This window comes from Neophocaena asiaeorientalis, unplaced genomic scaffold (assembly GCF_003031525.2).
Source record: "Neophocaena asiaeorientalis asiaeorientalis breed wild unplaced genomic scaffold, Neophocaena_asiaeorientalis_V1.1 scaffold134, whole genome shotgun sequence".
Lineage (NCBI taxonomy): Eukaryota > Metazoa > Chordata > Mammalia > Artiodactyla > Phocoenidae > Neophocaena > Neophocaena asiaeorientalis.
The window spans coordinates 7,723,804-7,750,509 of NW_020185339.1; the positions used below are offsets into that span (position 1 = coordinate 7,723,804).

At 37.3% G+C, this 26,706-nt stretch overlaps 1 protein-coding gene across 3 annotated transcripts in view; it reads left to right on the forward strand.

Annotated features, from left to right (window-relative positions):
* Positions 1-26,706, forward strand: part of OSBPL8 (oxysterol binding protein like 8) — a 185,879-nt gene that overhangs the window by 28,032 nt on the left and 131,141 nt on the right. The gene's annotated exons all lie outside the window — the stretch shown is intronic.

Consider the following 26,706-nt stretch of genomic DNA (forward strand, 5'->3'; position numbering starts at 1 on the left):
TTCCCCAACCAGGAATCGAATCTGTGGCCCCTGCATTGTAAGGTGGAGTCTTTACCACTGGACCACCAGGGAAGTCCCAGTGTTAATTTTTTAAATGTTTTGTAGAATTAACCTGTGAAGGCATCTGGTGTTAGGCTTTTCTTTGTTGGGAGGTTTTTGATTATTGATTCACTCTCCTTTCTTGTTATTGTTCTGTTCAGATTTTCTGTTTCTTCATGATACAGACTTCCTAGGTTGTATGTTTCTAAGAATTTATTAATTTCTTCTGGATTGTTCAATTTGTTGTCATCTAATTGTTCATTGTAGTCCCTTATTGAGCCTTTGTATTTCTGTGGTATCAGTTGTATTGTCTACTTTTTTATTTATAATTTTATTTGTCTTCTTTTTTCTTGGTAAGTCCAGCTAAAGGTTTGTCAATTTTGTTTAGTTTTTTCAAAAGCCAACTCCTAGTTTCACTGTTTCTTTTGTACTGTTTTTCTGTTCTCTATTTGATCTATTTCTTCTCTGATCTTTAGTATCTTCTTTTTGCTAACTTTGGGCTTAGTTTTTGTTTTTTCTAGTTTCCTTGATGTGTAAAGTTAGGTTGTTTGAGATCTTTCTTGTTTCTTATCTATATAAACTTTTCTCTTAGCACTGCTTTTGCTGCATCCTATAGTTTGGTATGCTGTATTTCCATTTTCATTTATTTTAAGATACTTTTAAAATTTCCCTTTTGATTTCTTCTTTAACCCATTGATTCTTCAAGAGTCTGTTGTTTAATTTACACATATTTGTGATTTTTCCAGTTTTCCTCCTGTTATTGATTTCTAGTTTCATCCATTGTGGTTGGAAAATATACTTGATATGATTTCAGTCTTTTAAAATTTGCTAAGATGACCTAATATATGATTGATTCTGTAGAATGTTCCATATGTGCTTGAGAAAAATGTGTATTCTGTTGCTGTTGGATGGAGTGTTCTATATTTGTCTGTTAGGTTCATTTAGTCTAAAGTTTAGTTCCAGTCCAATATTTCCTTATTGATTTTCTGTCTGGATGATTTATCCATTGTTGGGGGATTGAAGTCCTCTAATACTGTTGTACTGCTGTCTATTTCTTGCTTCAGATCATTTGTTTTTGCTTAATGTATTTAGTTGCTCTAATGTTGGGGGCATATATACTTACAAATGTTATATTCTCTTGATGAATTGACCCCTTTATCATTATATAAAGACCTTTGTCTCTTGTTATAGTTTTTAACTTAAAGTCTGTTTAGTCTGATGTAAGTATAGTTACCCCTGATCTCTTGGTTTTTATTTGTGTGGAATATCTTTTTCCATCCCTTCACTATTATTGTCTGTGTCTCTAAGGCTAAAGTGAGTCTCTTGTAGGCAATGTGTAGTTGGGTCTTATTTTAAAATCCATTCAGCCACTCTATGCCTTTTGATTGGAGCATTTAATCCATTTACATTTACAGTAATTATTGATAGGTAAGGACTTACTCTTGCCATCTTATTGTTTTCAGGCTGTTATGCAGTGCTTTGTTCCTTTGTTTCTCTCTTGTTGTCTTCCTTTGTGAATTGATGCTTTTCCATAGTGGTATACTTTGATTCCCTTCTCTTTATTTTGTGTGTATCTTCTATAGGTTTTTGTGTTGTGGTTACTTTGAGGCTTGCTTGAAACATTGTATAGATATAACAGTCAATTTTAAGCTGATAACAACTGAACTTTGATTTCATACAGAAACTCTGCTTTTTTATTCCCTTCTGCCATGTGTTATGTTTTTGATGTCATACTTTATATCTTTTAATATTGTTTATTCATTTAAAATTGTTGTAGCTGTATCTATTTTAAACACTTTTGTCCTTTAACCTTTATACTAAAGTGGTTAACACAGCACCATATTACAGTATTAGAATATTCTGAATCTAACTGTATACTTGCCTTTACCAGTGTGTTAATTTCATGTTACTAGTTAGTGTCCTTTAGTTTCAACTAGAAGAACTTCTTTCAGCATTTCTTTTTTTTTTTGTGGTCTGCGGGCCTCTCACTATTGTGACCTCTCCCGTTGCGGAGCACAGGCTCCGGACGCGCAGCCCCAGCGGCCATGGCTCACGGGCCCAGCCGCTCTGCGGCATGTGGGATCTTCCCAGACCAGGGCACAAACCTGTGTCCCCTGCATCGGCAGGCGGACTCTCAACCACTGCGCCACCAGGGAAGCCCCCACAGCATTTCTTTTAAGACAGATGTAGTGATGATAAACACCCTCAGCTTTTGTTTGTTTGGGAAAGCCTTTATCTTGGCTTCATTTCTGAAGGACAGCTTTGCTGGGTAAAGTTTTCTTGGTTGGCAGTTTCTTTCTTTCAGTACTTTGAGTATATCATTACATTTTCTCTTGGCCTGCAAGGTCTCTGCTGAGAAATCTGCTGATAGACTTATGGGGGTTCCCTTGAATGCAAGAACATTTTTTTCTCTTGCTGTTTTTAAATTTTTTTCTTTGTCTTTTATTTTAGATCATTTTATTATAATGTGTCTTGGATTTTGGATTGAAATTTTGGGGTAACCTATTAGCTTTATGAACTTGGCATTCAAATCTCTCCCCAAGTTTGGGAAGTTCTCAGCCATTATTTCTTTAAATAAGCCTTCTACCCCTTTCCCCCTCTCTTTTCCTTCTGGAATTCCAATGATACATAGTTTCTTTTGATGGCATCTCATAAGACCCATAGGCTTTCTTCATTAGTAGGTTTTTTTTTTTCTTTTCTCCTCTAACTGACTAATATAAAAAGATCTGCCTATGAGCTCATTGATTCTTTCTTCTTCTTCTTGCTCTGGGCTGCTGTTGAAACTTTGTTGAATTCTTCAGTTTAGTCATTGTATTCTTCATCTCCAAAATTCTTTTGTTTCTTTTTAATGTCTTGGCTGGTGACTTCTCATCTTGTTTTTTTTTTTTTTTTCTCCTAGGTTACAATATTTTATTTTATTTGTTTATTTTTCTTATTGGGGTATAGTTGATTTATAATATTATATTTGTTTCAGGTGTACAACATAGTGATTCAATATTTTTATAGATTATATTCCATTTAAAGTTATTACAAAGTGGTGGCTGTATTTCCCCTTGCTGTACAATATATCCATGTTGCTTATGTCTCTTAATCCTCCCCTCGCCACCATTCTCACTGGTGACCACTAGTTTGTTCTGTATATCTGTGTCTGTTTCTGTTTTGTAATATGCATTCATTTGTGTTTGTCTTTCTCTGACTTATTTCACTAAGCATAATACCCTCCAGGTCCATCCATGTTGTTGCAAATGGCACAATTTCTTCTTTATGGCTGAGAAAACATTCCATTGCGTATATATATACCACATCTTCTTTATCCATTCATCTGTTGATGGATACTTAGGTTGCTTCCATATCTTAGCTATTATAAATAATGCTGCTATGAACATTGGAGTGCAAGTACCTTTTTGAATTAGTGTTTTCATTTTCTTCGGATATATACCCAACAGTAGGATTGCTGGATCATAATGGTAGTTCTGTTTTCTGTTTTTTGAGGACTTCCATACTGTTTTCCATAGTTGCTGCACCAATTTACAGTCCCATCAACAGTGTACTAGGAATCCCTTTTCTCCACATCCTTGCCAGCATTTATTATTTGTAGACTTTTTGATCGTAGCCATTTTGACAAGTGTGAGGTGATATCTCGTGGTTTTGATTTGCATTTCTCTGATGATTAGAAATGCTGAACATATTTTCATGTGTCTTGGCCATTTGTATATCTTCTTTGGAAAAATGTCTATTTAGATCTTCTGCCTATTTTTTTAATTGGGTGGTTTGGGGTTTTTTTCTTTGTTTTTTGTTTGTTTGTTTTTTGGTATTGAGTGTTCTCATCTTGTATTGTTTCCCTGACATTGTTAGATTTTTATTTGTGCTCTCCTGTAACTCTCCAATCATCTTTATGACAATTATTTTGAATTCTTTGTCAGGCAATTCCTGCATCTCCATTTCTTTGGGGCTAGTTACTGGAGGTTTATTGTATTCCTTTGGTGGATACATGTTTCACTTTTTCTTTATGGTCCCTGTAGCCTTGCGTAGGTATCTGTGCATTTGAAGAAGCAGTTACGCTTCATAACTTCATGGACTGACTTCAGTAAGGGAAGATTTTTCACCTGCAATTGGGGGTATGCTGGAGCATTCTGTGAACCCCAAGTCTAGTGGTCTGTGGCACCAGGGGTGGGGTCATGTGGCAGCACTGGGGCCTGAGGGGACATGGTGGCTGATTGGCTCAGGCTCTTGGGATCCACAGCCTCAAGAACTGTGTGGTCCTTGGTTAGCACTGCAAGGATCTGCTGAGGCTTCAAGGGCTTTTTGGGGTCCTTAGCAGTGCCTTCAGGCCCAGTGTCTAGGGTCTAGGGCAAGTAGTGGCAGTGGCTATAACTGATGGTATGCACATGCTCAGTTGCAGGGATCACCTAACTGCAAGTACCTTAGTCATGGCAGGTGAGGTTGCTGACACATATGTAGGTGGGGCCCAGGGTAGGCAGTAAGGGTTGGGATCATCTGTGGGTACACCAACACCTGGGAACACCTTGGCTGTCAGTAGACACTACCATGGCTGCAGGGTCTTGCCACAGGTGCATGACAGTGGAGACCAGTGATGGGGGTTGGGCTAGGAAGTGCAGGTGCACAGCTGGAGGGGCTAGCTGCAGGTGAGCACAGTGATGCAGGTCAGTGACAGAAAATAAAGTGTGATCTAGACCCATAAGCAGCTGCGGTGGCCCTGGCTGTTGGTGTGACTTTCCGTGGCTGCACTGTCTTCCCCAGGTATGCTCATGACCGTGGAAGCTGATGACAGGTGTCAGTGGCATGCAAGTGCACAGCTGGAGCGTGCCCGTGGCGGTGGAGGTCAGCCATGGGAGTCTAGGCAGCATCTTGCAGTCATTCAGCCACAGGGGCTTGGGGTGGTATTTGGTGTGGGTCCTGGGCTCCTGTGGGGCAGGTGAGGGGAGGGAACGAGGAGGGACTCGGGCAACTGGTGTTGGTGAACACAAATAACTATGGGACAAAAGCTGGTGAAATCTGCAGGTGATCTGTGGCAGCTGTGCTTTCCGTTGGTTTTTTCAGTTGAGAAAGCTTCAAAATTCAGGTCCTTTGAAGAGCAGGTGGGACTGTGGTTATACCCACTTTGTGGCTGATCTTGGTAACCCCTGCTATTCTTCATTGTTCCTAGCCATCTCTGTATCTCAGCTTTGCTGGTCTCTGGCTGGGGTGAAATCAAAGCAGGTCCTTTGTGCACTGCCCGAAAAGGCTGGGGAATCTGGTTGCTTACTCTGATCTCCCTTTCCTGGCATGGGAACTCTTTCTAGCTGGGGAGTTTCCCTTTGGTGCTAAACAGTGCCAGCCTAGGAGATGGATGATAAAAATAAAACGAAGCTGTTTTCTTTCCCTTTTTGTGTGGTTGTTCCATTATGTTGTTGAAGTTTCTTACGTGGACTCCAGATCTTTCCTAGAGCTGTTTTTGTTCATGAATAACTGTCTAATTGTTGATCTTTGTGGGAGGACAGAGGCTGGGGGTCCTATGTTACCATTTTGATCCCTGAATCTTTTTTGGGTGGTAGTTGCCTTCAGTGCATTCATTCAGTGATTAAGACTGGACTTGATGAGGTGTGATTTATATATAAAAAGATTCTTCAAATTGTTTAAAATCAGAAAAAATTCTGCTAATCACTCCTCTCAGTAGACATTTGCCAAAGTGCTCTTTGTGATTGTGGCTTGTGAATCACTAGTGATTTGACCTATCAATAATAACACATATAATACAAGGTGAAATGTTACAGGGTGTTGTATTGGATAAGATAGGGATGAAAAAACTGTTGGAAGACAGTCCCTCATGGTGTCTTGCAGTTCTGCATATCTTTCAAGTAAAGCCTTTTGTTCTGGACTATCTTTTCAAGGATGTTTGTATAGTGAATAGCCTAGGAAGACAGAGATGGTGTCTTCCTCTGGAGCAAAGGGCACACATGCTACCTGCCCATTATGCAGCCCATATAAAATATGGGCTTCCTAAGCTCAGAGCTCTTCTTCTGTGCTGTAACCCACTACTTCTGAGGGCATCCATCTGGGCCCATCCACATTGCTCCCTTGGGATTTGGTGTGCATTAGATAACTAGATAACTAGAAAACATAGGAAAACTAATTGTAAACATTTAGGAGGCATCTCTAAACTGATGAATTTGCAAGTACGTTTAAGTTTTGTTTCATTTTAAAGAACTGACCATAGCGATCTCAGACAATGTGTTATAGCTGTGGTTTAGGCAAGGAAGATGATGCTCAGTTCTAATCTGCAGATCCATACTCAGTGAAAATGCCTTTCCGTTAAAGGATTGGAGAGAGAGAGACAGAGACAGAGAGAAAATATATTTCAGTTGTAATAAAATATGTAAGATAGATAAATATTGCTTTGATTACCTACCTGACCTGATTTTTTTTTTTTTTTCTTGAGGAGCTATTTGTACTGATCATGTAGGGTAAAAGATTTCAGGTGAATTTGAAAAAACTTAGAAAACTGTAATGTACTTTATTGATTTGTTGTGATTATTGTAAGTTACCTCACATTCTTTTTTCCCCTTAATATATTACTCTGAAGGAAGGTCTAGTATGGCTCTTAAAGTTGAGATGGTACCTTACAATTTATATTCTTTTACACTGCAGTGATTATGTCAGCAGTAGTTATACAGTGGTAAAACTGCTGGCTGTTAAATTGTAGAATATTAGAGTTGCAAGAAGTCTTAGTAATGACCATTTTAGTTTCATAATCTTACTTATGAGGAAATTGAGCTCCAGAGATATAAAATAGTTTGTCTAAAGGTCCACAGCTAGTTCTCAAGAGAGGTGTGGACTTGAAATGAGGTTTACTAATATTCTGTATATCTCATCGTGCTACACCAGGATAGGGAAAGTGCATGCCTTGATAATGAACATAAGGATGAAACAGTTTGTGGCAATGTCTACCAGTATTTGGTATGGTGGTATGAGATGTGCCAGTACACTGCTGAACAGTGTTACTTTTTAGAGATATATTGTGTGTTTTTAAAAAAATATTGATAGTAATTTGGAGCCTGGTTAACTTAGTTATGCCTGTTGCATTTGTATAGGTAGCACTTATATTGTGCCCAACACAGTTCTGAGGACTTTCTATGTCAACACACTTAGTTCTTTTATAATCCTATGACTTAGGTACTATTATTATCATCACTCCTAATTTGCAGATGAAGAAACTGATGCAGAATAATTCGCCTGTGGTAAAACAGCTATTCAGTAGAGCTGAATTTTGAATCCAGAAAGTCTGACTCCAGAGTCTGTACTTGAAACCTGGAGTTCCCAAGTTTTAATGTGAAGTGTGTTAAAATGCAGAATCCCAGGCTGCACTCTTGGAGATTCTGATTTAATATGTACAGAGGGGCCTGGGTATTTGCATATTTAACAAGCGCTCAATATGCTTATGATGGGGGTGCTCCTCAGACCATACTTAGAGAAACACCGCTCTAAATCAAACATTAGCCTGTCTCTTGCTGCTGTTGTTGAGACTCTGCTTGTCCCCTGATGTTTCCTACTATCCCAATATACTATTAAATGCAAAGAAGAAAATAATGTGAAAATAATGACATTTTGAGGATTATCTATGTATCCATCCATCCATAATTTATCTATCTGTATCTCTTACAACATTGGTTCTGTCTACATATATAAATCAGTTTGAATGAAACTAGTTTTAAATCAAGTTTTAAAAATTCTGTATGATACCTTTTTGGACTAAATTTTTAGCCATTTGTTTCTATGCCCCATAGTCCCTTTCAGAAATAAATTTGTGATGACTCCAGGAGGAGAAAATCCTCTGTACTTTTTTACCGGATGCTTTTGTGATCAAAAGGTGTCATTCTTTTATAGTTCCAGTGTTGCAGTCAGAACTAATGTTTGTTGTGTGTTAGTCATTTTATTATGGGCTTTTAATGCGTGGAGGTATGTTTTGAGAATGTGATCTGACCTATGGCATCTTTCCATTAATTCAAGAATGTCTTGTGTTTCTTCTGAGTTTTACTCTACTTCTGTTAGCTCTCTGTCATAAGTTTTACACAATTGTGATAAAAAAGTGGTGTCAGAGTACAGTGAATATTGAAGTCAGTGCAAAACTGATCAGTTGAAAGACACTATTTGGAATCTCATTTTTCTACCTGACATAAGTAAGGTATTATCTGTTTTTCAGTCTTACCTTTATCTAAATGTAGGTAGGGTACTTAGAAGGCACATGTTTTTGTTTTTTTATATTCTTTAAAAAAGTTTTATGTTGGAATATAGTTGGCTTACAATGTTGTGTTAGTTTCAGGTGTACAGCAAAGTGATTTAGTTATACATGTACATGTATCTATTCTTTTCAGATTCTTTTCCCATATAGGTTATTACAGAATATTGAGTAGAGTTCCCTGTGCTATATAGTAGGTCCTTATTGATTACCTATCATATATATAGTAGTGTATCTATGTTAATCCCAACCTCCTAATTTATCCCTCCCAGAAGGCACATGTTTTTAGGTTAAAACTAAAATTCACATCCACTTAACAAAGCTGACTGGTCTCAGCTTAAAACATCATTTCCCATGAGAAGATTCACATGACCTCAGGTGGTCATGGACCGTGTATGTTTTGTGCACCTTGATTCTCCAGAAGGTAGCACGTGCCTGATGCCAATCAGGCAACTCATTAATTTGTATAAATTGAATGTCATCATGGAGCTTTGGATCTAAATGGGGGAGGCAGGTGGTAAACAAATATTTAGAAATACAGTGTGATCAGTTCCGTGCTAGAAGCACTTTGAGTGCACAGAGGAGGAAACAACTCTGCACTAGAGGAGAAATGGAGTCTATTTGCTGTTGTCTGTTCCTTTTTAGAACTAGTGTGAGAATGTATTTTTTAAGTTCATTCATTCATTTTCAAACATTTGGCATGTCTGTTTATGCCAGGAAGTTCATAACAAAGCTTTCTAAAACAAATGTCCTATATTTGGGGTCTTGCAGCCTTTTGTTTAAAGTTGTTGTCTCTGAGATGTTTTGTAGGAGGGTGTGTGGGAGGTAGAGAGGGGAAACTGTCATTCTTGTTTCTGGTGGTTATTAGACTCATAAGCTCCTTGTATGTCATTTTGATTTTTTAGGCTCTTGAAGCCAAGTATTTGAAATTTACCATTGTCATCTATCTCAGCAAATATAATCTGTTTGTATGGTACATAGAACTATAATAGATATTAATTACCATTCTTCAAACAAAGTACCAGATGATAGAAAAATACAAATGAATGAATACATTAATAAATAGATAATATTTCTTTTTTGGAAAGTTTTTTTTTTTAATTATGGTTTCAATATGACTATTTTGATTTTCTGATTCTTCTTGCAGAAGTTTCAGTAAGTTGAATTTTTCTGGGAATTTGTCCATTATAAATTTTCAAATTTACTGGTATAGCGGTATTTATAATTTCCTTTTAGGGTGTTTTTAATGTTTGGAGGATTTGTTGTTTTGTCTTCTTTATCAATCATACTATTGATTATTTCTACTCTTTTTCCTTGTTTAGTCTCACCTAGCATTCATTAATTTTATTCTTTTCAAAGAACTAATTTTTAACTTTGTTGATTTCCTTTTTTGTATTTTAGTTTTCTATGTCATTTATTTCTGCTTTTTTGTTTCCTTCCTTTACTTTCTTAGGTTTAATTTGCTCTTCTTTCACATTTTTTGAAATGATGATTAGTTCTTGAGTTTTCAAACTGCCTTTTACAGCTGTAAATTTTCTCTGCATACCTCAAGTTTTGATAAACAGTGTTTTTATTATCATTTAGTTAAAAACTTAATTTTCCTTGTTGCTTCCTAATTGCCACTGTGATTGCTTTTTTAATCCATAGCTTATTTAGAGGTATATTTAATTAATTTCAAAATCCATGGAGATTTTCTAGTTAAGTTTTTTTTTTTTTTTTTTTTGCGCACAGGCTTAGCGGCCATGGCTCACGGGCCTAGCCGCTCCGCGGCATGTGGGATCTTCCCAGACCAGGGCACGAACCCGTGTCCCCTACATCGGCAGGCGGACTCTCAACCACTGTGCCACCAGGGAAGCCCTCTAGTTAAGTTTTTGTTAGTGATTTCTAGCTTAATTGCATTGTGGTCAGAGATCAGTCTGCATGTTTTCAACATTTTGCAAGTTATTTGAGACTTGCATTTTGGCCCAGCATGTAGTCAAATTTGGAAATATGTATATTTGAAAAGAATATTTTGCGGTTGTTGGGTGCAGTGGAATTTATAGGTCAGTTAATCAAGTTTTTAAATCCACTGTTCAAAGCTTCTGTATCCATTTAATTTATTTCATTTTTTTCAGGACTTAACTTTTCCTTTCTTTGGCTATTGGTAGCCCCTTCAAGTTGGCTCCTGAGTCTTCATTATGTGACTCCAATAGTCTTTGATAGGTTTCTTGCTCTCTGGAATACAAGATACTCTAGGCTCATCTCGTACATTTGTTGTCTTAGATCTGGAATATGCCATTTCTTCAAGAAGCCCTGGTGTCTTTTAATGAGAAATGTTGTTTAGAGACCACAGACTGTGTGTCGGGGTCTGGTTGCTACTGGGTTGGTTACTGTTTCTATGGGCTATTTTGGTATTATTTCTTTTTTTTTTTAATTGAAGTATAGATGATTTACAATGTTGTGATAGTTTCAAGTGTACAGCAAAGTGATTCAGTTATATATGTATATATACATATATATATTCTTTTTCAGATTCTTTTCCATTATAGGTTATTACAAGATATTGAATATAGTTCCCTGTGCTATAGAATAGGCCCTTGTTATTTACCTATTTTATATATGGTAGTGGGTATATGTTAATCCCAAACGCCTAATTTATCTCCTCCTCACTCTGCTATCCCCTTTGGTAACCACAAGTTTGTTTTCTGTGTCTGTGAGTCTATTTCTGTTTTGTAAATAAGTTCATTTGTATTTTGATATTTCTTTTAAAACACGTGGAGCTCCATAGTTTACTTTGGTATGATTTTTTTCTTCTCTTGGGGTTTTAAAAGTGGAAGTATGAATGTATAGTAAAAGGGGTCTTAATGCAGCTTTCTGAAGGTTGGGTTGATTGATATCTTTAGAGAAGCTTATATGACTTTAAGTGAGTTATGTTCTGTCATTCATAAATAATTTTTTCTCTGTATCCAACTCCGCAAAATGTCCAGTGTTTTATAGACATGATAGAATCTTGATGTATCTAAAGTTTATTTTCAAACTAGGAAATTAATTTTCTAATATATCCCTTTTGCACACCCATTTTTAAGAAAGATAAACTATGTAGTAATTAGATATTACTTCAGTTGTTCTTTTTTACTTTTTTTGAGTTTTTGAATTTTATTTTATTTATTTTTTTATACAGCAGGTTCTTATTAGTTATCCATTTTATACATATTAGTGTATATATGTCAATCCCAATCTCCCAATTCATCACACCACCACCACCCACTGCCACTTACCCCCCTTGGTATCCACACGTTTGTTCTCTACATCTGTGTCTCAGTTTCTGCCCTGCAAACCGGTTCATCTGTACCATTTTTCTAGGTTCCACATATATGCATTAATATAAGATATTTGTTTTTCTCTTTCTGACTTACTTCACTCTGTATGACAGCCTCTAGATTCATCCACGTCTCTACAAATGACCCAATTTCATTCCTTTTTATGACTGAGTAATATTCCATTTTATATATGTACCTCATCTTCTTTATCCATTCGTCTGTCATTGGGCATTTAGGCTGCTTCCATGTCCTGCCTATTGTAAATAGTGCTGCAGTGAACATTGAGGTGCATGTGTCTTTTTGAATTATGGTTTTCTCTGGGTATATGCCCAGTAGTGGGATTGCTGGGTCATATGATAATTCCATTTATAGTTTTTTAAGGAACCTCCATACTGTTCTCCATAGGGGCTGTATCAATTTGCATTACCACCAACAGTGCAAGAGGGTTCCCTTTTCTCCACACCCTCTCCAGCATTTGTTGTTTGTAGATTTTCAGATGATACCCATTCTAACTGGTGTGAGGTGATATCTCATTGTAGTTTTGATTTGCATTTCTCTAACGATTAGTGATGTTGAGCAGCTTTTCATGTGCTTTTTGGCCATCTGTATGTCTTCTTTGGATAAATGTCTCTTTAGGTCTTCTGCCCATTTTTGGATTGGGTTGTTTGTTTTTTTAATATTGAGCTGTATGAGCTGTTTATATATTTTGGAGATTAATCCTTTGTCCGTTAATTCGTTTGCAAATATTTTCTCCCATTCTGAGAAAATATTTCATCTTGTTTGTAGTTTCCGTTGCTTTGCAAAAGCGTTTAAGTTTCATTAAGTCCCATTTATTTGTTTTTGTTTTTATTTCCAGTACTCTAGGAGGTGGATCAAAAAAGATCTTGCTGTGATTTATGTCAAAGACTGTTCTTCCTATGTTTTCCTCTAAGAGTTTTATAGTGTCCACTCTTACATTTAGTTCTCTAATCCATTTTGAGTTTATTTTTGTGTATGGTGTTAGGGAGTGCTCTAATTTCATTCTTTTACATGTAGCTGTCTAGTTTTCCCAGCACCACTTATTGAAGCGACTCTTTTTTCTCCATTGTATATCCTTGCCTCCTTTGTCATAGATTAGTTGACCGTAGGTGTGTGGGTTTATCTCTGGGCTTTCTATCCTGTTAAATTGATCTCTATTGCAGTTTTTGTGCCAGTACCATATTGTCTTGATTACTGTAGCTTTGTAGTATACTCTGAAGTCAGGGAGTCTGCTACCTCCAGCTCTGTTTTTTTCCCTCAAGACCGCTTTGGCTATTCTGGGTCTTTTGTGTCTCCATACAAATTTTAAGATTTTTTTGTTCTAGTTTTGTAAAAATTGCCATTGGTAATTTGATAGGGATTGCATTGAATCTGTAGATTGCTTTGGGTAGTATAGTCATTTTCACAATATTGATTCTTCCAATTCAAGAACATGGTATATCTCTCCATCTGTTTTTATCATCTTTAATTTCTTTCATCAGTGTCTTATACTTTTCTGCATACAGGTTTTTGTCTCCCTAGGTAGGCTTATTCCTAGGTATTTTATTCTTTCTGTTGCAATGGTAAATGGGAGTGTTTCCTTAATTTCTCTTTCAGATTTTTCATCATTAGTGTATAGGAATGCAAGAGATTTCTGTGCATTAATTTTGTATCCTGCCACTTCACCAAATTCATTCATTAGCTCTACTAATTTTCTGGTGGCATCTTTAGGATTCTCTATGTATAGTATCATGTCATCTGCAAACAGTGACAGTTTTACTTCTTCTTTTCCAATTTGTATTCCTTTTATTTCTTTTTGTTCTCTGATTGCCATGGCTACCTTAGAGGGGATGGTTTCAGTTTTTCACCATAGAGAATGATGTTTGCTGTGGGTTTGTCGTATATGGCCTTTCTTATGTTGAGGTAGGTTCCCTTTGTGCCCACTTTCTGGAGAGTTTTTATCATAAATGGGTGTTGAATTTTGTCAAAAGCCTTTTCTGCATCTATTGAGATGATCATATGGTTTTTCTTCTTCATTTGTTACTGTGGTGTATCACGTTGATCGATTTGCATATACTGAAGAATCCTTGCATTCCTGGGATAAATCCCTCTTGATCTTGGTGCATGATCCTTTTAGTGTGTTGTTAGATTCTGTTTGCTAGTATTTTGTTGAGGATTTTTGCATCTACTTTCATCAGTGACACTGGTCTGTACTTTTCTTTTTTTTGTAGTATCTTTGTCTGGTTTTGGTATCAGGGTGATGGTGGCCTCATAGAATGAGTTTGGGAGTGTTTCTTCCTCTGCAATTCCAAGAGTTTGAGAAGGAGGGGTGTTAGCTCTTCTCTAAATCTTTCATAGAATTCACCTGTGAAGCCATCTGGTCCTAGACTTTTGTTTGTTGGAAGATTTTTTAATCACAGTTTCAATTTCATTACTTGTGATTGGTCTGTTCATATTTTCTATTTCTTCCTGGTTCAGTCTTGGAAGGTTATACCTTTCTAAGAATTTGTCCATTTCTTCCAGGTTGTCCATTTTATTGGCATAGAGTTGCTTGTAGTCTCTTAGGATGCTTTGTATTTCTGCTATGTCTGTTGTAACTTTTCCTTTTTCTTTCTAATTTTATTGAGTTGAGTCCTCTCCCTCTTTTTCTTGATGAGCCTGGCTAATGGTTTATCAATTTTGTTTATCTTCTCAGAGAACCAGCTTTTAGGTTTATTGATCTTTGCTATTGTTTTCTTTGTTTCTGCTCTGATCTTTATGATGGCTTTCCTTCTACTAACTTGGCTTTTGTTTGTTCTTCATTCTCTAATTCCTTTTGGTGTAAGGTTAGATTTTTTATTTGAGATGTTTGTTGTTTCTTGAGGTAGGATTGTATTGCTATAAACTTCCCTCTTAGAACTGCTTTTGCTGCATCCCATAGGTTGTGGATCATTGTGTTTTCATTGTCATTTGTCTCTAGGTATTTTTGGATTTCTTCTTTGATTTCTTCAGTTATCTCTTGGTTAGTTAGTAATGTATTGTTTAGCCTCCATGTGTTTGTGATTTTTTCATTTTTGTCCCTGTAATTGATATCTAATCTCATATCATGGTCAGAAAAGATGCTTGATATGATTTCAATTTTCTTAAATTTACTGAGGCTTGATTTGTGACCCAGGATGTGATCTATCCTGGAGAATGTTTCGTGCACACCTGAGAGGAAAGTGTAATCTGCTGTTTTTGGATGGAATGTCCTATAAATATCAATTAAATCTATCTGGTCTATTGTGTCATTTAAGCTTGTGTTTCCTGTTTTGGAAATTAATTTTCTGTTTGGATGATCTGTTCATTTGTGTAAGTGAAGTGTTAAAGTCCCCCACTATTACTGTGTTACTGTCAATTTCCTCTTTTATAGCTGTTAGCAGTTGCCTTATGTATTGAGGTGCTCCTATGTTGGGTGCATATATATTTATAATTGTTATATCTTCTTCTTGGATTGATCCCTTGATCGTTATGTAGTGTCCTTCCTTGTCTCTTGTATTTTGTTGATGGGTGGGGCTGGGTTCCCTCCCTATTGGTTGTTTGGCCTGAGGCGACCCAGCGCTGGAGCCTACAGGCTGTTTGGTGGGGCTAATGGCAGACTCTGGGAGGGCTCATGCCAAGGAGTACTTCCCAAAACTTCTGCTGCCATTGTCCTTGTCCTCACGGTGAGACACAGCCTCCCCTCACCTCTGCAGGAGACCCTCCAACACTAGGTCTTGTTCAGTCTCCTATAGAGTCACTGCTCCTTCCCCTGGGTCCCGATGCTCACACTACTTTTTGTGTGCCCTCCAAGTGTGGAATCTCTGTTTCCCCCAGTCCTGTCAAAGTTTTGCAATCAAATGCTGCGAGCCTTCGAAGTCTGATTCTCTAGGAATTCCTCCTCCCGTTGCCGGGTTCCCAGGTTGGGAATCCTGATGTGTGGCTCAGAACCTTCACCCTAGTGGGTGGACTTTGGTGGTATAAGTGTTCTCCAGTCTGTGAGTCACCCACCCAGCAGTTATGGGATTTGCTTTTATTGTGATTGCACCCCTCCTGCCGTCTCATTGTAGCTTCTCCTTTGTCTTTGGATGTGGGGTATCTTTTTTGGTGAGTTCCAGTGTCTTCCTGTTGTTGATTGTTCAGCAGTTGTGATTCTGGTGCTCTCGCAGGAGGGAGTGAGAGCACGTCCTTCTACTTCGCCATCTTGAACCAATCTCCTCTAATGCCCCTCTTTTTTACTTTATTCTTTTGTAGAATTATATGTCAATTGGAAGATCATGTAAACTAGTTTTGTTTTTGACTAAGTCTAAAGGAAACAAATGAACCTAAAAAAATAAACCTAAGTTCAAAACAGGCTGTATAAGAAAGCACTTTAGATTGTAAATATTGGGCTTCCCTGGTGACGCAGTGGTTGGGAGTCCGCCTGCTGATGCAGGGGACACGGGTTTGTGCCCCGGTCTGGGAAGATCCCACATGCCGTGGAGCAGCTGGGCCCGTGAGCCATGGCCGCTGAGCATGCGCGTCCGGAGCCTCTGCAAAGATTGTAAATATTTATGAAATGTTCTTCATTAATTAATACTAGGTTATTAATTAATTCATTCATTATTTAATTAATATTAGTTTCATTTATATATTTTATTTCTGGTAGTTAATTTGTTTGCTTTTAATGTAAAGGGGTTTGCAAGGGTTTTTTCTGGGAGGGCGGGGGTACTCTCACTCTACCACATCCAGAAATCTGATTTTAATATCCTCATGTGCTCCTGAAGGTAACAGCATGCACATTCGTTTGTCATAGGCTCATTACGTAGTAGTATACTAGTTTATTTTGCTCTCTTTCAGCTAGGATAGGATATGTATTCTTTATATGTCCAGAATCTAGAATGGTGTCTCCTATGGGACAAGACGTAAATAAATTTTTTTTTTTTTTTTTTGGACCACTGCGCCACTAGGGAAGCCCGTAAATAAATATTTGATGAATGTGTTTTGAGCCCTACAAAGGAAATATAACTGATGATGAAGCAACAGTAGATATTAAGGATTTATAAACCATAAATTTTATGAATTATGTATATTAGTGGTTGGTCTAGAGATAATGGGAAATGGAATTTGTTTTGTACCTTGCCAGAAATTTAGTAATAGTGATTTCCTGGTTTTCATTGAACTTAGGCTAACACTGGTTTTCCTCTGGGCAAAGTGCTTACAGTTTAATTTTGGCTGGACTCTACATAAACAGTGTGTATTTTGTAAAGCAACAGATCGAGAAAATCTTTAGTACATTTTTCTTTGTGCTTTTTATAAGTAACCCTTGTCACTTGTATGGATGATTAAAGTTGAAAAGGGCTCCCAGACCTGATTTCATTTTGTGGGTGTGGGTGTGGGTATAGGCTTCCCCACTACAACAAACAATTTTTTGACACCAGCAGGATGTCTGAGAATTCTCCTGATTTCTGATACTGTATACCTGGAGATAGAATCAGATTCCACAGGTAGAGGGCTCAGTCCCACAGGACCATTCTCCACTTCAGATGCCAGTTGTAAGTCCGAGTTGTTACCTGAACTTCTAACTGTCTGGCTATAACTCAGAGGTTCCCATGACTCCATTCTTGGGTTTGATTAATTTGCCAGAATGGCTCATAGAACTTAGAAAAATCTGTTTACTTACTAGATTATTGATGTTTTATAAATAGATATTAAAGGATACAAATCAACAGACAGATAAAAATATACATAGCACAAGGTCCTGAACGAAGAAGTTTCTGTCCTTGCGGAGCTTGGAGCCCAGCATGGTAGCACGGGGAAGTCTGGTTCCCAGAAGTAGAAGCTCTCGGGGGGGAAAAATGGGGACCAAAAAGCTGCCCTTTTGGGTTTTTATGGAAGCTTCGTTACATAGTCATGATTGACTAAATCATTGGCCAATGGATATTGATTCAATCTCAAGCCCTTCTCTTCTCCCTGGAAATCAAGGGGTGGGACTGAGAGTTCCAACCCTCTAATCGCATGGTTGGGTCTCCTGGCAACCAGCCCCCACCCTTGGGTGGGATCCAAAAGTCACCTCCCCTGAAGAATTTTAAGTAACTGAGGACAAGAGATTGAATATTACCCCATTATTCTTATTGTCCAGAAGATTCCAAGGGTTTTGGGAGCTGTGAGCCAGGAACCGTGGATGAAGACCAAATATATCTGAAATATATATATTAGGTCATTTGAATGACCAATTACATACATTTCTTAAAAATCACAGTGTTACATCTATATACACATATATCTATCTAAAATAGTGCATCTGGTTGAACTGTTCAATGAATTTTACAAATCAGAGATAGAAAAAGTATTTGGACACCCTTCTAGTTCAGAATTTAAGTAATTGATTGGGCTTTAATATGTTGTCAGGCAGTCATTAGATAAATGCAAACTAGATTATAATCACTGTGAAATAGACATACATATAGGCATAGTATATTTGTGAAATAATGTAATTTTAATGAGGGTTTTTTAAGAGGGGCAGTGCTTTGAGAATACCTACATACCTACATACTCCAGAGAAATCCGGATAGGAGGAGTCATCCAGATATTTTCCTTCCTTTCATCTTTATATCCTTAGGTAATTTAATGCCTTTCCCTCTTCCAAGACTTGGTCTGACTCATTCAGTCTGTTTCTTCTCTCTGTCTCCCTGACATGTCTTCCTCATCTGTCTCCCTGGGGTTGTACAGCCACAGTAGGATAATTTGCCCTGCACACTCCTATCCTGCTTCCCCCTTGCCCATTCCAGCTTTTTGCTTGCCTCCCAGTCTTATTACCATCATTATCATTGCTGTTATATTTTAGAATGGAGGAAATCTTTAACTTAATTCATAGGTGCCAAAATATTAATATACTTTATGAAAAATATGTACTACACTGTTTTACAATAATTTTGATGGAAGCCATTTGGATAGACAGCCTGCTTTAATAAAGCAGTCCGTGTGTGTGTGTGTGTGTGTGTGTGTGTGTGCGCGTGCACGTGCGCATGTGCATATATATATATATATACTTTTTTTTTTAAACTGCTTATGAATAAGATGTTGGTGCTAGCTTGCTTTTGGGGACCTGTCACATTTGTGTAATTAATTTCTCATTATATTAGACTTTCCTTTAGTATTTAACCTAGTGTAAATACTGTAGATTAGTTCAGACTAGCTAGACCAAATTACTCTTATTTGCAATCTAATTTTTTAATCAAGTTGACAATGAATGAGATTAAGATTGGTGAATTTAATCCTAATTTCCAGTGATAGGAAGGTAGTGCTATTCTTTAGAAGTATGGTATATTCATTGATAGGCATTCTACCTTTAGAGCATATTTGTTTTTATAACTTAAGCATTTAAGAAAACAAAACAAAAAACTTCTGGGGCATCCTGTGAGATAGGAAGCCACAACCTAATTGTATACAACTTGTAACTGAGACAGCCCTTATTCAATATAGCGTCATGAGGTTGTTATGGTTAAATGACATATGTTAAAGCCATTAGCCTTACTTAGTAGATGCTCCGTTCTTTCTGTGACTGAAATAACAACTCAAGCCCAAAATAGAGAAGATTTTTATAAAAATTCTTCCTCTAGGAACTTTGTTAAAGTGTAAATAGACAGTGAGGCACCAGTTCCCTAAGCAATGTCTAGAGTACTGATAACAAAGGAGCACAAGAGGGAACAGAGTCTTCTTTAAACTTTGAATTTAGCTAGTAATTATGTTCAAATTGGGATGCAGGCCTAGCTTTAGCTTGGCAGTTTGGAGAAAGGAGTTGTCAGGATTGTGATGCACTGTACTCTTTTACAAAAAACGTAGACATTCTTTTTGGTTATACAAGCAACATACACTGTTTAAAAGGAGTTAAAATAGGAGACTGCCTTTCTTCTCTTCAAGCCTACTCCCTAGGGCCTACCACCATTAGGTCTGTGTTTAATTACTGTTTTACCTTTAAAAAATATACTTTTTTATTCCCAGATTTATTATCATTTAAACATCTCTAGCTTTAAACTCTGAAAGATGGGGAAATTAGTATGCTTATACCTTAAGCTTCCAGTCAATCACCCTCTCCCTCTAGGATTTTTTGTTACACGTTTTTAGTTCTAGTGTTTGATTTCAAAGAAATACTAAAAACTTGTTTCTTGATATGTTAGTAGTGTCTCTTATCTTAACTCCCTTTTTTCAACAGTGAGGAATTTAGGGCACTTATCTTTCTTTTCCTGCTCCCTTTTTAATTTTTAATTTATTATTATTATTTTTTGAAGTCTAGTTGATTTATAATATTATGTTCAGGTGTACAGCATAGTGATTCAATATTTTTACAGACTGTACTCCATTATAGGTTATTACAAGATAATGGCTGTAATTCTCTATGCTATACAGTATATCCTGTTGCGTATCTACATAGTAGTTTGTTTCTGTTCATCCCATACCCCTAATTTGTGCCTTCTCCCTTCTCTTTCCCCTTTGGTAACCACAAGTTTGTTTTCTATATCTGTGAGTTTGCTTCTGTTTTGGATAAACATTTACTCATATTCTTTTTCAGATTCCACATGTAAATGATATCACACAGTATATGTCTTTCTCTTTCTGACATTTCAATAAGCATGGTATTCTCTAGGTCCATCCATGTTGCTGCAAAGGGCAAAATTTCGTCCTTTTTATGGCTGAGTAATATTCCGTTGCATGTAAAAATACACACACATATATATACACACACCACCACCATTGTATATATATGTATGTATATATATATATACACACACACACACACCACACACGTATTCTTAATCTAGTCATCTGTTGTTGGGCACTTGGGTTGCTCCCAAGTGCAATATCTTGGCTATTGTAAATAGTGCTGTTATGAACATTGGGGTGCATGTATCTTTTTGAATTAGCATTTTTATTTTTTTCCAGATATTTTCCCAGGAGTGGAATTGCAAGATTATATGGTTGTTCTATTTTTTTAAAATAAATTTTTATTTATTTATGGCTGTGTTGGGTCTTCGTTGCTGTGCGTGGCTTCTCTAGTTGCAGCGAGTGTGGGCTACTCTTTGTTGCGGTGCACAGGCTTGTCATTGCGGTGGCTTCTCTTGCTGCAGAGCACAGGCTCTAGCCATACGGGCTTCAGTAGTTGTGGCACATGGACTCAGTAGTTGTGGCTCGCAGGCTGTAGAGTGCAGGCTTCAGTAGTTGTGGTACACAGGCTTAGTTGCTCCGTGACATGTGGGATCTTCCTGGACCAGGGCTTGAACCCATGTCTCCTGCATTGGCAGGTGGATTCTTAACCACTGCACCACCAGGGAAGCCCTGGTGTTCTATTTTTCCTTTTTTGAGGACTGCTCCCTTTTTTCAGTCATGTTATGATTTGATTTTTACTGTGTGTATATGTGTGAGTCTTCTTTGCTTTTTTCTTCCATGTTCCAGTGTGATTTATTCCAGAAATGCAAGAAAGGTTTATTATTCAATAAATCAAGCCATATAATCACAAAAAGATAGCAAAGGAAAAAATACATGCATTCATTTCAATAGAGTCGTAAATGTACTTAACAAAAACTAGTGCCTAGTCATTAAAAATATAAATTAAACTTTTCATGAAAATTATAATAGACGGGAAGTTTCTTAATTGGATGAAGATAACTACAGAAAAACTACAGTTATCATATTCAGTGCTGAATTTTTTTTTAGGGTGTTTGGAGTTTTTTTACTACTTGAAATTTCCTTTTTGTCATTGTATATTTTATTTAAATTTTCATTGAAATGTAGTTGATTTACAATATTATATTAGTTTCAGGGGTACAACATAGTGATTCAAAACTTTTATAGTTTATGCTCCATTTAAAGTCATTATGATATATTGACTATATTCCCTGTGCTGTGCAATATATCCTTGTAGCTTATTTTATGCATAGTAGTTTGTATCTCTTAATTCCCTATCCCTATCTTACCCCTCCCATTTCCATCTCTCTACTGGTAACCACTAGTTTGTTCTCTGTATCTGTGAGTCTGTTTCTGTTTTGTTGTGTTCATTTTTTGTTTTATTTTTTTAGATTCCACAAAAAGTGATAACATAGAGTATTTGTCTTTCTCTGTCTACTTATTTCACTGAGCGTAATACCCTCCAGGTCCATCCATGTTGCTGCAAAGGGCAAAATTTCATTCTTTTTTTGTGGCTGAGTAGTACTCCATTGTATGTATATATACCATATCCGTTCATCTGTTGATGGATACTTAGGTTGCTTCCATATCTTGGCTATTGTAAATAATGCTGCCGTGAACATAGGGTGCATGTATCTTTTCAAATTAGTGTTTTTGTTTTCTTTGGGTGTATACCCAGGAGTGGAATTGCTGGATCATATGGTAGTTCTGTTTTTAGTTTTTTGAGGAACCTGCATACTGTTTTACTTAGTGGCTGCACCAATTTACATTCCCACCATTAGTTGGAATTCTTTTACATGTAGTGTAAAAGAATTCCCTTTCCTCCACATTCTCACCAGCATTTGTTACTTGTGGTCTTTTTGATAATAGCCATTCTGACAGATTGTGAGGTGATATCTTGTGGTTTTGATTTGCATTTCTCTGATGATTTGCAATGTTGAGCATATTTTCATGTGCCAGTTGGCCATCTGTATGTCTTCTTTGGAAAAATGTCTATTTGGGCCTTCTGCTCAGTTTTTAATTGTGTGGTATTATTTTACTTTTTGTGACATTGAGTTGTACGAGCTTATTAACCCCTTACTGATTAACCCCATTTGCAAATATTTTCTCCCATTCAGTAGGTTGTCTTTTCATTTTGTCAGTGGTTTCCTTTGCTGTGCAAAACTCTTTTAAGTTTAATTAGGTCCCATTTGTTTATTTTTGCTTTTGTATCCTTTGCCTTAGAAGACAGGTCCAAAAAATATTGCTGCGATTTATGTCAAAGAGTGTTCTGCCTGTGTTTTCTTCTAGGAGTTTTATGTTTTCTGGTCTAACATTTGGGTCTTTAATATATTTTGATTTTAATTATTTTTGTATATGGTGTGAGGAAATGTTCTGATTTTATTCTTTTATGTGTAGCTGTCATGTTCCCAGCACCACTTACTGAAGAGATTGTCTTTTCCCCATTGTATATTCTCGCATCCTTCGTTGATTAATTGACCATAGTTGAGTGGGTTTATTTATGGGCTCCCTGTTCTGTTCCATTGATCTATGTGTCTGTTTTTGTGCCAGTACCATACTGTTTTGACTACTGTAGCTTTGCAGTATAGTCTGAAGTCAGGGAGCATGATACCTTCAGCTTTGTTCTTCTTTCTCAAGATTGCTTTTTATATAGAGTAATTTTGTCTTTACATAAGGTAATTATGTTGAGTTGACCTGAAAATTGAAAAGCAAAAATTCGGATTTATTCATTTATTCTATAAATATTGATTCTTTGATATTGAATACCCCAGGGCTCTGAACTCAGTCCTCTTTTCTGTCTACACTGATTCCCAAGGAGATCTCATCTAGTCTTATGGTTTTAAATTGCATCTATATGCTGACTCTCAGTTTACATTTCTAGCCTGACTGCTCCTCCTCAACCTCACATCCGTAGGTCCAACTGTCTACTTGGTATCTCTATTCAGATGTCTAACTGGCATCTCAAAGTGAATATATCCAAAAGGAGCTCCTGATATTCATCTCTTTCCTCTTCAAGTCTTTCCATAATGTACTCCAAATCTGTGAGTGGCAGTTTCATTCTTCCAGTTGCTCAGGGCACAGACCTCCTAAGTCCTACCTCCACTTCTCTTTACATTCACACCCTACATCTGGTTCATCAACAAATCCTTTTGACTCTATATTCAAAGTATTTAAAGAATTTGATACTATTCACCACACCTCTTGCTACTGTTCTGGCACAAGCCACCATGGTTTCTTGCCTGGATTATAGCAATGGTCTTCCAATTTGTAATCTATTCTCAGCCAGCAGCCAGAGTGGTCCTGCATAAGTTAGATTCTGTTATTTCTTTGCTCTCCTTTCTGAAGATAGCTTCCCATCTCATTCAGAGTGTAAGTCAAAGTCCTTCTGTCCTATTAGGCTCTCTATGATTTGGAACATAGTTATCTTCCTGTTCTCATTGCTAACTGCTCTCTTCCTTATTCCACTTGCCATATTAGTCTCCTTGCTGTTCTTTAAACATGCCACATACTCTTGCCTTAGGGTCTTTGTGCTTGCTGTTTCCTATTCTGCCTGGGAGGGTCTTCTAGATACTTGAGCAACTCACCCCCTCATGTTACTGAGATCTTGACTCAGTCATTCCTATCTAAAATCCTCCCTACTACTGTGACATATATAATTACTCACTTCCTAATTTTTTCTTCTCAGCCCTGATTACTGTCTAATGTACTATATATATATATATTTTTTTTTTTTTTGGCGGTATGCGGGCCTCTCACTGTTGTGGCCTCTCCCGTTGCGGAGCACAGGCTCCGGACACGCAGGCTCAGCGGCCATGGCTCACGGGCCCAGCCGCTCCGCGGCACGTGGGATCCTCCCGGACCGGGGCACGAACCCGTGTCCCCTGCATTGGCAGGCAGACTCTCAACCACTGTGCCACCAGGGAAGCCTGTACAATATATTTTAAATATTTAGTTTTTAAAAAATTTGTCAGGCCAGGTTCATTGAGGACAACAAATCACTATAGGTACTTAGAGCAAAAGGGAAATTAGTAAGGGGAATTAGATTCTTAAAATTTTTTGGAAAAGCTGGAGGTTTGGAGCCTGAAAGGCTGTTCTAAGCTTTCAGATTAGTCACTGCTGCTGCTGATTATGGCTGCCTGGTAGTACCAACATAGCGAACTGGCAGGGGAGCATTTGGTGATTACTGTAAAACCTCATGTCTGTTAAAGTCCAGGTGTCTACTGCATTCAGAAGAAAAATGGCCTTGTTTCTGTCTCTCTTCTGCCTTCCATATATTGTGCAAATGCATTGCATTTGCTGAATGTAAATCACATAAATTCCAGGGGCAAAGATATTTGCAAAGTGGAGTTCTCATACTTTTAGCTTTTGTGATACAGAGGATACAAAGGAGAGCACAGAAGGCGGTAAGAATGAACGATGAGATATATATATCTATATTTATATGGACAAGATATGAATGCACACATACATATTGTATTCGTCAGGGTTCTCCAGAGAAACAGAACCAATAGGATATACATGTATACAGAAAGAGAGAGGGGGAGAAAGAGTGGCTTTATTTTAAGGAGTTGGCTTCTGTGATTGTGGGGGCTGGCAAGCCTGAAATTGCAGGGCAGGCTGCAAAGTCCTTGGGTGATGTTCACTCTCCTTGATATCCTATAACTTAAATATTTAACAGTACTTAAATACTATAATGTAAGGTCAGTGTATCTTATGTTATATGACAAGGAGATGAGAGGGAAGAAAACAGTTATTTGATGCCTACACACAGAAACATATTCATAACGAAATTAGGAAAAAATACTCATAACTAATTATAATTCTCATTTCGGTAACTGGTCATGTAGTGGTAGCTGGTATTTATAAACGCCTTCTTCCACTACCCATTTTGTATTCAGTTTTTCCTCAGCAAGCACCTCAGATAGCCATAGTTCTTTCTTTACCTGGTGGAGTGACCCAAACTTTTGTTTCTGAAGGGTTTGAGTCAGTAGTAGTCCTGCCTTTGTTGGGCTATTGTAGTTTTCCATTGAATATAATCATAAGGCATGGTAGTCCTAAGCAATGTTCTTAGGGATCTCCGATAACCAGACATTTTCTTTCTTACCACCATTGTGGAATAGTAGTCCAATTTCCCCTTGGTAATTAGAGTCAATTACCTAAGCCAGCGCAGTAAGTTCCTTCTTTGCCTACTGATTCTAAGGCATGGGGAGCTTAAAGTGGGCGGGTGGCAGGCTTCACTTCCAGTTCAGTGGAATCACTGTTGTGTCTCCTGATGAAAGCGTTCCTCCCTTTGGAACTAAGACCTCTAGACCACCAAAGCATAAGGTTGTGGGGACAGAAAACAAAAATTTTTGCTAGTAGTGGTGTTGGGAAAGCTGGATAGCTGCATGTAAATCAATGAGGTTAGAACACATTCTCACACCATACACAAAAATAAACTCAAAATAGCTTAAAGACTTCAATGTAAGATGTGACACCATAAAACTCCTAGAAGAGAACATAGGCAAAACATTTTCTGACATAAATTGTATCAATGTTTTCTTAGGTCACTCTCCCAAGACAATAGAAATAAAAGCAAAAATAAACAACCGGGACCTAATCAAACTTGTAAGCTTTTGCACAGCAAAGGAAATCATAACCAAAATGAAAAGACAATATATGGAATGGGAGAAAATATTTGTGAACAATGTGACCAACAAGGGCTTACTTTCCAAAATATACAAACAGCTCATGACAACTCAATAACAAAAACCCAACCAAATCAGAAAATGGACAGAAGACCTAAATAGACATTTCTCCAAAGAAGGCATACAGATGGCCAATAGGCACATGAGAAGATGCTCAACATCGCTATGTATGAGAAATGCAAATCAAAAATACAATGAGGTACCACTTCACACTGGTCAGAATGGCTGTTATTTAAAAGTCTACAAATAACAAATGCTGGAGAGTGTGTGGAGAAAAGGGAACCTTCCTGCACAGTTGATGGGAATGTAAATTGGTGCAGCCACTATAGAAAACAGTATGGAGGTTCCTTAAAAAACTAAAAATAGAGTTGCTATATGATCCAGCAATCCCATTCCTGGGCACATATCCAGAGAAAACTCTAATTACAATTTACAACAGCCAAGACATGGAAGCAATCTAAATATCCATTGACAGATGAATGGGTAAAGAAGATATGGTATATATACACAATGGAACACTACTTAGCCATAAAAAAAATGAAATAATGCCATTTGCAGCAACATGGCTGGACCTAGAAATGATCATATTAAGTGAAGTAAGTCAGAAAAAGAAAGACAAATACCTTATGATACCACCTATATGTGGAATCTAAAATATGACACAAATGAACTTATTTATGAAACAGAAACAGACTCACAGATATAGAAAACAAACTTACAGTTACCAAAGGGAAAAGGGGGTGGGAGAGGGATAAATTAGGAGTTTGGAGTTAGCAGATACAAACTA